Consider the following 12,678-nt stretch of genomic DNA (forward strand, 5'->3'; position numbering starts at 1 on the left):
GCAGGAATGATTCCAGAATAGGTTCGTGCTGTCTGTTGAGGTCTGGGAACAGAAAATGCTGACCCTCATGCATTTCTTTGCTATCTGTGGACTAGATAATCAATTAAGTCTATTGAACTTGGGGAGTATAAGATTCCATAACCCACCAACACCTTCTTCACACATAGGAGAAATGTTCGTTTAAACTGATCTCTGGATTATCCGGAGTTTTTCGTGACCTGCTCGATCATAATCAGTTTGCCTTTAAAGGTTTTAACCTCCTTTGTAAATAGCCAACGGGTTACTTAATTGAATTCACCCAGTTATTTTCAAAACAACCAGGAGTATGACCAAATTCAGTCTTTCCTTCAAACTAGTTTTGCGTGTCTCTGTGAGTCGCTACATGACGATATATGTTATTTTAAACTCTCCTTATTTTTAATGATATAAACAATGAAAGCCCAAGTAAGAGAAAGGAGCTAACACATTTATTCCCATTCTGCCATCTGTTTAAAGCTGCTGATGTAATTCCAGTTTGAAATTGCATTAGCGCTTGCCTCCTGGACTTCTTCCTTATTTCCTTTTGTGTTTCAGGCCTCCTGTACTTAAGAGAAAGCACTGCCTCTAGGATGTTGGTCAATTAATGCACAGCTACAGGATAGCTCTGGCCATTTTCAAACTGGTCTCCAATTTGGATTTCCTTCACGATTAGCTAGAATGACTGTAACTGGAGTGTTATTTGCTTAAATGTATTTGGTATTTAAGGTTTGATTAGTGATGTTTTCAGCAATACCATCAACAATCAGCAGGTTTGTTTACGCTGCAGAGAATGGCAGAGATTACGGGTTGTGGTCATGCATACTCAGTCATGATATATTGGCTTTTTTTGACTTTTATCTCTTGGATATGCCTCAGAATTCAATTTTAATTTTTTAAAAATGCAGCTGCTTTACACTGGTTTGAATAATACTACGATAGAGGGTTTTGTTGAATTGTGTGATGTTTCTTGGTGTGTGTGCGTGCGTGGGTGTGTGTGTGTCTGTGTCTTTTATGAGGCTGGGTGTCATTTAAAATTATGTTTTACTGGATAACCAGAGTGTAATTTCTTTGTGTGGATATAAACTGTGTGCGTGGGTCAAGCCCTTTTTCTTTTCACTTTCAAATGAAGGTGAATGCCACCCTAGGGACTTGGCATTGGGTGAGGTGGACAAGGTATGTGAGGGTACAAGGGACAGGGGCAGGAAAACCGGAAACTTGGTCAGCTTCCTTCACTTTTCTGAGCCTTAATATCCCCACCTGGGTTTATACTAGAGAATTCTAAAGTCTTTCTCCTCTAAACAACTTCTAAAATAGGCACCTTTCCCTCTTCCTGATATCGCTGTAGTAGGGGGTGCTCCTTTGGGTGCATGAAATTGAATCTTATGTCAAAAATGTCATCAGAATAATAGAAAGTTGGATTGGAAGTGACCTTAAGGGCTCTCCCCAAAGCTCTTTCAGGCTCTCAGTTATAACCACCCTTAAGCGCACGGCCAACAGAGAGGAGTGTATTCACTAGGTATCAAGAATGGAGCTCAACTTCAGCATGCTTATGTAGCATGCCACTTCTACTCAGAATCCTGGCTCTGAACCATGGCTCATCACTGTGGCTCAGAACTATCCGTGGATTTCTTTTTTAATATTGGTGTCTGGATCCTACAACCAACATGCCAAATCAGAAATCTGGGGAGTGGGAACCCAGTATTTGTATATTACCAAGCTCCCTGGCTGATTCAGAGCCTCAGTCAAGGTGGAGAAGCTCTGTTCCAGAGAAATATTTCATTGAGATAGAGTCGAGACAGCAGAAGGAGATCTGATTTGGGAATCCAGAGACCAGGGGTTAAGCCTGATCCAAGTACCAAAGGAGCACAGAAGGAGAGAGGACTAACACAACCAGGGAAAATCAGGGGAACCTTCACAGAGGAGGTGACATTTGAGTTAAATCTTGAAGAATGAGTAGGAGTTTTCCTTTTGGAGAAGAAAGAATGGGTTGAGAGAAATAATGTATTGCTGTGTGTCACAGAGTGTGTGCCAAAGCAGTAGCAGTAAAAGGCAAGATTTCTGAGTTTCTATTCATTCCTTCCAGAGACCACATGAAATGCTAGCACTCGACGGAAGGACCTCTCCTCCCACAGGGAGGTTCACTGGAGCATACGTGGGGAAGGGGAATATCCGGAGTTGGGTGTGTAAAAGTAAGCTGCATCAGCTTACAAAAAGTCATGACTCCCAGAAAATGAATTTGGAATTGATTCTGTAGGCCGCTGCTCACAGATGTAAGGTCACAGCACACTGGTATGTTACAATAAGCTGTGAGGGGCTGTGAGTAGTGTGTTAGTGCTGGCTATCAAAGATGCAGTAGAAGAGAGTGGTTGAGAAGGCAGACTCTGAAGCCAGACTGTGGGAATTCAATCCCAGCTCTGCCACTTACCGACTACAGGCAACCTACCTGCCCACTGGGCAAATTATTTAAGTGTTCAGTGCCTCAGTTTCTTCATTTGTACAGTCTTTTCTCAGTATCCATGGGGGACTTGGTTCCAGGATACCAGAATCCACCGATGCTCAAGTCCCTCATAAAATGGTGTAGCAGTCAGTCCTCCATACCTGTGGCTACAGAACACACAGACATAGAGGACCAACTGTATAACAGAGACAATAATGTTGCCTACCTCATAAGGTTGTTAGGAAGATGAACATGCATCTGTAAAACACTTGAAAGTGTGCCTGGCAGTACAGATATAATTATTATTATTACTATTGCTGTTATTTTTAAATTTTTCTACAGTAGTTTGAAAGTCATACACATGTTCGAGGAGACTCAATTTTATGTACAATTTATACTCATTTGTTTTACTAAATGGCAGAGATCAAGGCGGAGGTGAGCCATCATTCAGCAAGCTGCATATAGCCTGGGCTATATGGCCCAGACCAGTGAGACCTGCAAATGTCCTCCAATTGTAACCACTGCCACAGGCATGCCACCTGAGTAGGGTTGCCAGGAAAAACACAGGGAACCCAGCTAAATCTGAATCTCAGATAAATAATGAAGAATCTTTTTAGTATCCTAAGGATACCCCAACTATTCCATGGGACATACTTATGCTACAAAAAAACAAAATTATAAGTAGGGGGGGAGGGTCCATGTGACTCTGGTCACACTTCAGGAGCCAGAGCCCCTTCCAGAGAGGCTGGATCTCCATGGCCTCTCCGAAAATGGATCCCCCACAAGTAGGGTGGGAGCATCATCCCTGAGAAATCTTCAGGGAAGCTGGTGTTAGACCCTGAAGGCTGGAAAGGATTTCGATAGGTGGGGAAACAGCAGTCAGTGTTGCAGCCTGGAGCCTAATGTGCTCTAAGGCACAGAGGCATGGAAGTGTGTGCCACGTCTGAGACCATTGAGAAGACAATGGCAGCAGGGGCATAGGGATGTGTGTGTGTGTGTGTGTGTGTGTGTGTGTGTGTGTGTGTGTGTGTGTGTGTGTGTGTGGGTGTGCATGGGGTGCTCAGGAGGACATATGGTCCGGGAAGTGTTTGGGGGCCAGGAGTTCAGGAGTTTAAGAAATTAGATTGAATGAGTTACTTACCCAGTTCCTGAATTAGTCATTTTGCTTCCTTTCTTAATGGATTTCATTACAGACATTTCCAGTTTCCCTAAGCATTGCCATTTTTTTCTTATTACGATTAGTTTGTTTGTTTGTTTGTTTGTTTTACAATTCTGTGTTCAGTTAGTGAAAGGTTCTAAGATGGATAGGAACAGCAAGGCTCAATGATTATTTAACAAGTAATAAACTGACTGCAGTCAAACATGCTTGTCATGGAAGCGTTATTCTGTTATCTGAAGCAAACATGGCAGAGCTCGTTTATTTAATTAGAAGCTGTTTTTACTGGAATCCTTCCAGGAGGACAGTGGGTGTATTCTATGGCTTTTTCAGGGCTCTTCAGATTTCAGAGGTCTCACAGATAGAAATTAAATAAAAGGAGACAGTTAAAATAAAACCCTGTGAACTGTTATTTCTCCAAGAGTGTCTGTTGACTGCTTCCTTCCTCTTCAGCTGTTCGGGGATGGAGACCTTTATCCTCAGACCTAGGCAGATAAAAATTACATAAAAATGTACTGAGTTCTTTTGGTGTTTTTCCCAGATTTAGAAGACACACATCTTGCCATTTCTTGATTAATTACTACATGGAAGTTGTTGAGAGGCAAGCTTGGCTCAACATAATGAAGGACTCGCATATGATTGTGGAAACACCGCCAGGCTGGTTGAGGAGGATTTGGGTTCTAGTCTTAAGAGCAGCAGTAATTCTTTGTGAGATCCTGGGCAAGTTGTTTCCCTTCTTGGGGCTTCAATCTCCTCATCTGGGGAATGAGAAGTGGATCTTAATATTTCCTTTTAGCAGCCCCATTCTGAAATGTTGGGACATGCTCACAAGAAGACTGTCCAAAGAGGAGCAGCCAGGCAAGGCAGAGCAGCAAGGAAAGGCCTGCTGAATGAAGGAGCTCTGCATGGAGCCTTAAAAGAAGGACAAGGGAGAGACAGGGGAGAACTTTACAAATTTATTCTAAACAAATAACCATAGATGCCTACAAGGTCTTATGCTGACAAAGGAGATAATGCTAGGAGGTTCTTTGGATATTACTGTTTCAAGAGAATTAAGGAGTTCATGACTGTGAAGATGTGAAGTGCTTGGCATAATAGACCTTCTTGTTTCTAGGAACAGTGGAGTAGGTTATTTAGACCAATCCTCCCACTGAAAGCAACTAAAAATGTACATTAAAAAAAAATCTTCTTAAAAGCATCAAAGAGATGACAAGAAAATAAAGAATTACTGGATTAAAAATAAACGGAAAATGAAAACCTAGTAAGATAAGCAAGCACTGTAACTGCTTTTGATCTGAACACACTACTCCCTCAAAATTAAAGCTTTGTTCTGGCAGTCTCAAGAGGTGAGAGGGACAGAAAGAAAAGCACAGGCCACACACAGTGAGGCATCTCCTAGGAGACCCTTCCCACAATAAGCTGGGACCAGAAGGGACACAGTCCCAAGAATTACACCCTGGTTCTAAACCTTTGGGTCCTGTTCCAGTCCCTTGCTTCTCAAAGTGTGGTCCATGGATCCAGGACATCAGTGACACCAGGGAGCTTATTAAAAATATGGATTCCTGAGTCTCACCCCAGACTAACTGCTTATTCAGTATATATACTTTAATAAGATTCTTGTTAGAAGCAAACATGAATCCTCTCAGGAGAAATGTACTTTCATTCTAGGCCTCAAACTATTCCTGACAATAGCTTTTCTAATACAATTTTCAGTAAATTGTCCAAGATAAGAAGTCACAAAAGGAAATTCACCTCCACAAGAGAGAACCAGCAGAAACAACAGACAATAGAAACAGAACTACAAAGACTTTACATGGTGGAGTTACTAGATGTAGTCTATAAAACAATAATTTATATTCATAATAGCTATGTGTGAAAGGGAACATAAAAAATTTGAAAAACAAACTTGAAAGTGTCTGCAGTGAATAGAAAATATGAACTATAAAAAGTTCATAACAGATTTGAAAAAGGACCTTAGAAATTCTAGACATAAGTTTTTATCATGATTTCTGGAGCTCATCCTTTTGTGGAGGACTGGCTTGGGGCAGTAAGCTACCTGTCACTGAAAATGTGTGAACAGGCTAGACAACTGGCTATCTCTCCACTGAAATGGGGAGAGTAGTATTGACTAAGCATTAGCCAGGTCATCCTCAAGTCTCTTTCTGGTGTGATACTATAAGATATTTTTCTAAGATGGGACATCCTCCAGTTGGCCAGGGCCCTTGGAATTCCTTCTAACTTGACTTTTCCTTGTGTGGGATTGAGAATCCTCCCCAAGGTTGCTAGATCACCCACTGCCTTGAGATAAATAACACCACAACTGTGAAATACTTGCAGAGAGGTAGGGATCATCAGTAGAACCTCCAGATGAAACAGAGGGAGCCTATCTAGGGGACACATCAGGGGCCATGGACCCAGGAGAAGTTTATGAACTGTGATCCAGACTGATTATTTGCACATTTCTGCATGAAGGTTCACAAGCCTTTCAAACATTCTCAGAACTTCATAATCTTCAAAAATAAAAGGAGGGACTTCCCTGGTGGCGCAGTGGTTAAGAATCCTCCTGCCAATGCAAGGGACACGGGTTCGATCTCTGGTCCGGGAAGATCCCACGTGCCGTGGAGCAACAAGGCCCTTGTACCACAGCTGCTGAGCCTGTGCTCTAGAGCCCATGAGCCACAACTACTGAGCCCACGAGCCACAACTACTGAGCCCACGTGCCACAACTACTGAAACCTGCACATCTAGAGCCCGTGCTTCACAACAAGAGAAGCCACCGCAATGAGAAGCCTGCGCACCGCAACATAGAGTAGCCCCCGCTCGCTGCAACCAAAATAGGCCTGCGCACAGCAATGAAGACCCAATGCAGCCAAAAATATATAAATAAATTTTCAAAAAAGGAGAAAACACTAGGGTCCTTCTCTTGACCCTCTTCCCTTCTTGGTTCTGTTTATCCTATCTCCTTGTTCTACTCTGTCAAACTCTCGAAAGGTAGGTCTGTGCCCATATTTTCTATCCACTCTCACATTTTATGTCTCCTTCACCCTAATTTCTCTGCATGCCATGAGCTTATTCAAGTTTGTTTGTCCTTTGGTTCATCCTCCCCAACTTCTCTGATCATCTCCTTCTTGGGGCTCTCTCTTTGGAAATCACAGTTAGCATTTGAGGGGCACCTAAACCACTTTCTATATCATTTAATCCCCACACAAATCATGAAAGATAAGATAAGCATTTCTGTTATTCCTATTTTATAATATGTATTCATTATAGAAAAATGAGAGATTATCTGTAAACAAAAAGCAAATTGAAAGCTCCTCTAATTTTACTATCCAGAGATAACTTTACCACTGTTAATATTTGGTATATTTTATCCAGACTTTTTTTCCATGATTTTTTTGGAAAAAATGAGATTTTGTATGCTGAGCATATGTTTTTATAACCTATTTTTATTTACTAACAAGAGATAGTGAACCTCTTTCCATATTTGTAAATACATACCTACAACATAATTTTTTAATGTTTGCATAGTATGGATGTATGATAACTTATTTAGCAAACCTTCAATCGTTGGGCATTTGAATTAATTCCAATCTTCACTATTAAAATAACATCTTATAGTTATATCTTTGTACGTATCCTTAATTATTTCTCCAAGATAGAATCCTTGATGTGGAGATGGATTCATGCTTCTGATTTTGACAAATTTCCCCTGCAGAAAGTTTATACTAATTTAGACTCTCAATAGCAATGTGTGAAGGTGAGCATTTTCCTGCACCCTAACTAACATTTAGGTATTATTGTTTTATTGTCTTGATTAATTTCACAAGCAGCCTTTTATTGCTGTTTTAATTTGATTATAAATAAGATGGAATACAGCCGTCCTTTGGTATCCATGGGCGATTGGTTCCAGGACCCCCACGGATACCAAAATCTGCAGATACTCAAGTCCCTCATATAAGATGGCATAGTACAGTATTTTCCCTTATGTTTCTTTACCATTTAGCTTTTTTCCTCTGTGAATTGAACTGTTAGTGTTGTGTATATATTAACACACTGGCACATAGAAATGAATGTTAGCGTCATCATTATTATAGGTAGCAGCCACAGTATATTGCAAATAGTTTCCCCCCATTTGTCATTTTCTTTTGTTCTAATTCAATTTCATTTTATAATTTAGGCCATACAGAGGTTTAAATTTTTTTTTAATTTGTACTTGATTGTTTTTTTATTCCTTGTTTGTTTTGTTTTGTTTTTAAAAAAATTTATTATTATTTATTTTACTTATTTATTTTTGGCTGTGTTGGATCTTCGCTGCTGCGTGCAGGCTTTCTCTAGCTGCGGAGAGCGGGGGCTACTCTTCATTGTGGTGTGCGGGCTTCTCACTGCAGTGGCTTCTCGTGTTGCAGAGCATGGGCTCTAGGCGCCGGCCTTCAGGAGTTGTGGTTCACGGGCTCTGGAGCGCAGGCTCAGTAGTTGTGGCGCACAGGCTTAGTTGCTCCGCGGCATGTGGGATCCTCCCGGACCAGGGCTCGAACCCGTGTCCCCTGCATTGGCAAGCAGACTCTTAACCACTGCGCCACCAGGGAAGCCCCCAGGTTTAAATTTTTGATGTGAACAAACTTATGAACCTCCATCTTTATGGTTTCTGCCTATGGTTGCCTGCTTAGAAAGAACTCTCCCACTCTAAGATTATATAAATGTTCACCTGAGAGTATTTTCATGGCTTCATATGTTACATTTAGATCATTAACACATCTGGAATTTATTTTCATTTAAGGATGGGATAGAGATCAGTGGCTTTTCACAAAAGGCCAAACGGTTTTCCTACTCAACATTTTAAGTGTTTTTCAAATGGAACAGAGCAGAGACATTTTTGAATCAAGACCTGTGAATGGCTATATCTCTGAGTGGAAAGGAATTAATTACTGCATGTCAGAAATCAGCATGGGGCCAGAGCTATTAAACATACTAATGGCTTGGATGGAAGGAGAGCTGCAAAGCAGGCTGTGAGCCTCTCCCTGTCCAATGGTGATTTAAGTGGGTTACTTACAGCCCAAGATGACAGAGTGAAGAAAGCCAGACAGCCTTTGGTGTCAGGGAAGGGAGCAGCCATGGTGTCAACAGACAGAACTGGGTCTGGTTGTAATCTGCCTGCAAAGCTCACCCGACTCCTTGGCCCTCATTTTGAAGACTGGAAATGGAGCAGAAGGCCTGAGAAAGGCCTTCCAAAGCAGCATCCCTTCGTGGCCAGACCTGGAAAGACCGCATGTAAAGGTTTTTCCAGCTAGAACCTCAGCAGCTGCCTGTGCTCACGATTCCTCTCCGGCACGGCCATCCTCTCTGGTTTCTCTCCACGAACTTCTGGCTTCTAGTTCTGCTCTCCCACATCCCCCACTGCATTGTTTTCTTCAAAGCACATATTTCATAATAAAATCATTTTTCTCTAGACTGTTTTTTAATGCTGTATGGCAGTCCCATCATTGCATGAGTTTTTCACCTTTAAACTTTTCTCATAATGCTATATTTTCTGAAAGTGGACCTTGGTTATTCTATGGGCAAGTAACATAATGATACTAGTTGACAGTTACATCTTGCTCCCACATGTTTTAAGGCACACCTCGGAGTAATCCTGACAGATAGGTGGGCAAGATTGGGTGTTTAAAGCCTAAATTTGAGAAGGGATTTTTCTGAGGGACACAGTGAATCAGGAGCAGATCTGGAACTCCACACTGGGGATATGGGCCCAGCTTCAGAATTCCACCTACTCAGCTTGATGGCTCTTGGGAGTCCTGTGATTCAACAGAACTCTGATAAGCCCTGTTGCAGCCCTGTGCTAGGGTACCAAGATAATAGATTCATACCCAGTCTCTCAGCAGTTTCACTCCAAGAGTGATTTTTGTGTATTTCCTGTGTACAAAATGAGAGATGGACAAAGAGAGAGTGTTAACCGCAGTCAGGCTGTTTGTCAGGGAAGGCTTCACAGAATACTGTGTTTGGGCAGTTGGGTGGTGGCATGTTGGACTAAATGAGCTTCGGGGTCTTTAAAGGAGATCTGTTGTCCTGGCACCCATTCCACACCCCCGCAAAGCTTTCCCCTCTTCTACTCTCAGTTCGTGCAATTTTATCCTCTGACCACAGGTCTAGGTTCAGGTCAGGACCCACACTATTCCAGTGACACTCAGCCCTGGATTTTTGTGGTTATGCTTTTGGAGGAAAAGATGCTGGTCTTTCCTTAGGGGTAGCTGAGAGGCTGATGACCATCTTACCTCTGTGAGGGGAGAACCTGCCTGAGGGAGCCCACAAAGGAGAACAGAGCTGAGAGAGGGAGAGGGTAAGACTGAGTCTTCAGGACAGTGTCTGGGCTCTGAATCCAGTCACCCCTGGAAGCAAATACCTCGAATTTTACCGTCATGTGAGACTAGCGATTCCTTTTCTTATGTGTGTATACCAGTTTGAGTTGGGCTTCTGTCACTTGCAACCCAAAGATCTTTGACTAATACAGAGTCCTGTCCAAATCCAAGGCTGTGAGTCTTTGGCAGACTTGACGTGGGGTGGGGGGCAGAAATGGTGTCCGCACTGCCTCAGCATCTAGCTCCTCTGCCTTGCAGGTCCTGCTGCTCAACATTCATGAAATGATTGGGTCCAAGGCTGTCCTGCTTTCAAAGCTGTTGATTTTTGCTCCTCGGTGGTGCGAGGTTCCAGACCAGGGCAGGACGTTCAGGTCAGCTACTGAAGGATTTGCTTTTGAGTGAGCAATCCAGCTGTAGGAATCCTATATGAAGGTCACAGATGATGGCTAGGGAAACTCTCTTGTAGATCTTTCTAGAATAGTACCCCCTCCTTCTTCTGGAAAATAACCCCTTCCCCCACCCTGGCCATGTGGTTTGAATGGGGGCTGCCAGCATCTTAGTGACACAGCCATGTGACCAAAGCGATTGGCCTGGAGTGGGCACCTGCCCAAGGATGGGGGAGGAAGAAGTCGCATATCTTCTCCAACAGTGGAGATGTCTAGAGTCGGCAGTGACCAGCTTCCCTTGTACTGGGGAAGAAACAGCCTGAGAAGGGAGAGAATGAAGTGGGAACACAGAACTTGGCATGAGGGAAAGGGGGCGTGGAGATGGGTGAGGTGAGATTAGGCAGTTTTCTACTCCCACATACCATTTGTCTTTGAGATCCCACTTTATTCCCTATGTGCCTCTTGATTAAATGAGCCTTCTAGTAAATCCCCCTGCAAATAACCAAACCTATTTAGCTGAATTAGGTGTCTGTCATTTGCAACCCATAGGGCCTTATACAACTGCTGTAGCCGTCCAGGCTACACTTAGCTAACTAGCCACCCATTAGATCAGTGGTTCACAGCTCAGGCTCACATTAGAATTACTTCAAGGGCTTTTAAAACACAATGGGACACCTGCCCAACTCCAGAAACTCTTACTTAACTGAATCTAGAGAACGGCCCAAGCAACAGGTATGTTTTTAATCTCCCCAGGTGATTTTAACATGTATCTTGGCTTGCAAACCACTGTAGAGATGACCAATTCACTCTACTTGCCTACGGAGTGGGACATGTTGCAATAAGGTTGTGGTCCTTATTTGGTGGTCTTGGCATCTGAAGGGCTTGGTCCCAGCCCCATCTTAGTCACTAATTCTGTGAGTGTAGGCAAATCTGTTGACCAAGCTTCAGGGTCCCCACTTGTTAGATGGAACTAATAACTACTGCTCTGACCTCCTCACAGAGGTCTCATAGGGACCAGATGTGAAGGAACCTAGAATTCTTGGAATCCAAAACCTCCTGGAGCGGAGACTGTACGTCCACACACTCCTCACACAGTGGAAGGGGATGCTGTGGCGTCTTCTTATCTTTACTGGAGTCAGGACTGAAGCCTCAGGAGGGACAGAGGGCAACTCCACCTCAGCAGAGGAACACAACATAAGTGGGTCTCTAACCTGCAGTTTACACAGTGTCTGTGTCCTCATTTCCTGCCTCACCCCCTGCCTACCCCACTCCCACTCTGCTTCACCGCCCACCCCCCGCCCATCAAAGTTCCTGTAGGAACACCTCAAAGATTCCTTGTCAACAGCCAGCCATCCATCAAGGCTACTTAATGATCAAATCAGCCTTTCTAGGCCTTTTCCTAAAGGATTTTTATCTCTGTCCTTGTTCTCCCCTGGATTTTTTTTCCACCACTCTTTGGCTTAATAAATGCCTTTCCAGAAGGCTTCAACCCGGCTGGAAGTACACTTGAACAGCAATTCTAAGTCCTTATTAGCTCTATAGTGATCAGGTGAAGGAATAATTGATCTCAATCAGGAACACCTGGTTTCATAATTGCACAAATGATTATAATTCAATAATAAAAGTCAATTTAACTAACTTAATTCAGATTGCTTTAACCTCTCGCAGACAGTTAAGAAGTAAAGAAGCAAACAGAGGAAAAAAGGAAAAAGAAAAGAAAAAAGAAAAACAAAGCTCTGTCTAAACTGCCTGACCCAGTAGGGCCCAAATGTAACTGATTCATTTTCCCCTACCACAGTATACATTATCAATTCTGGGCCTTTGTTCACTATATTCTTTCTTTGTAGAATATCCTTTCCCCATTTCCATGCTTCCAAACTCTATGCATTTTTTCCAGATCAAACTCTAATAACACCTCCTTCACCTCTGTAAGGTTTTACAAAGTTTTGGGGTCTCAGAGTTGGGAAGATATCCAGTTCCCCTGTGGGCCTTGAGCAAGATAGTGACCAAGGGAAGGAAAGTAATATTTATCGAGCAGCTTTTGCAAGTCACTCTGGTATTTCACGTAGTACCCATAGAGCTTAACAATTTGCTCAAATTCAAATAGCTGGAGAGCAAGCAGAGACAGAATCTGAACTCAGATCTCCCTGATTTCAGATCCAGGTCAGGGCTAATGGCCACCAAGACTTGGTCATTCATGTCACCAGAACTTCACTTACATCCCCAAGCTGCTGAGGCCTGAGAATATTTGAGCTCTAAGACACCCTCAGAACATGAAAAAAACCCTCACACTTCAAAGAATGCTGCACCTCGGGCTATCACTGGCAGTAC

This window comes from Lipotes vexillifer, unplaced genomic scaffold (genome assembly GCF_000442215.2).
Source record: "Lipotes vexillifer unplaced genomic scaffold, Lipotes_vexillifer_v1.1 scaffold809, whole genome shotgun sequence".
In the NCBI taxonomy this organism is placed as follows: Eukaryota; Metazoa; Chordata; class Mammalia; order Artiodactyla; family Lipotidae; genus Lipotes; species Lipotes vexillifer.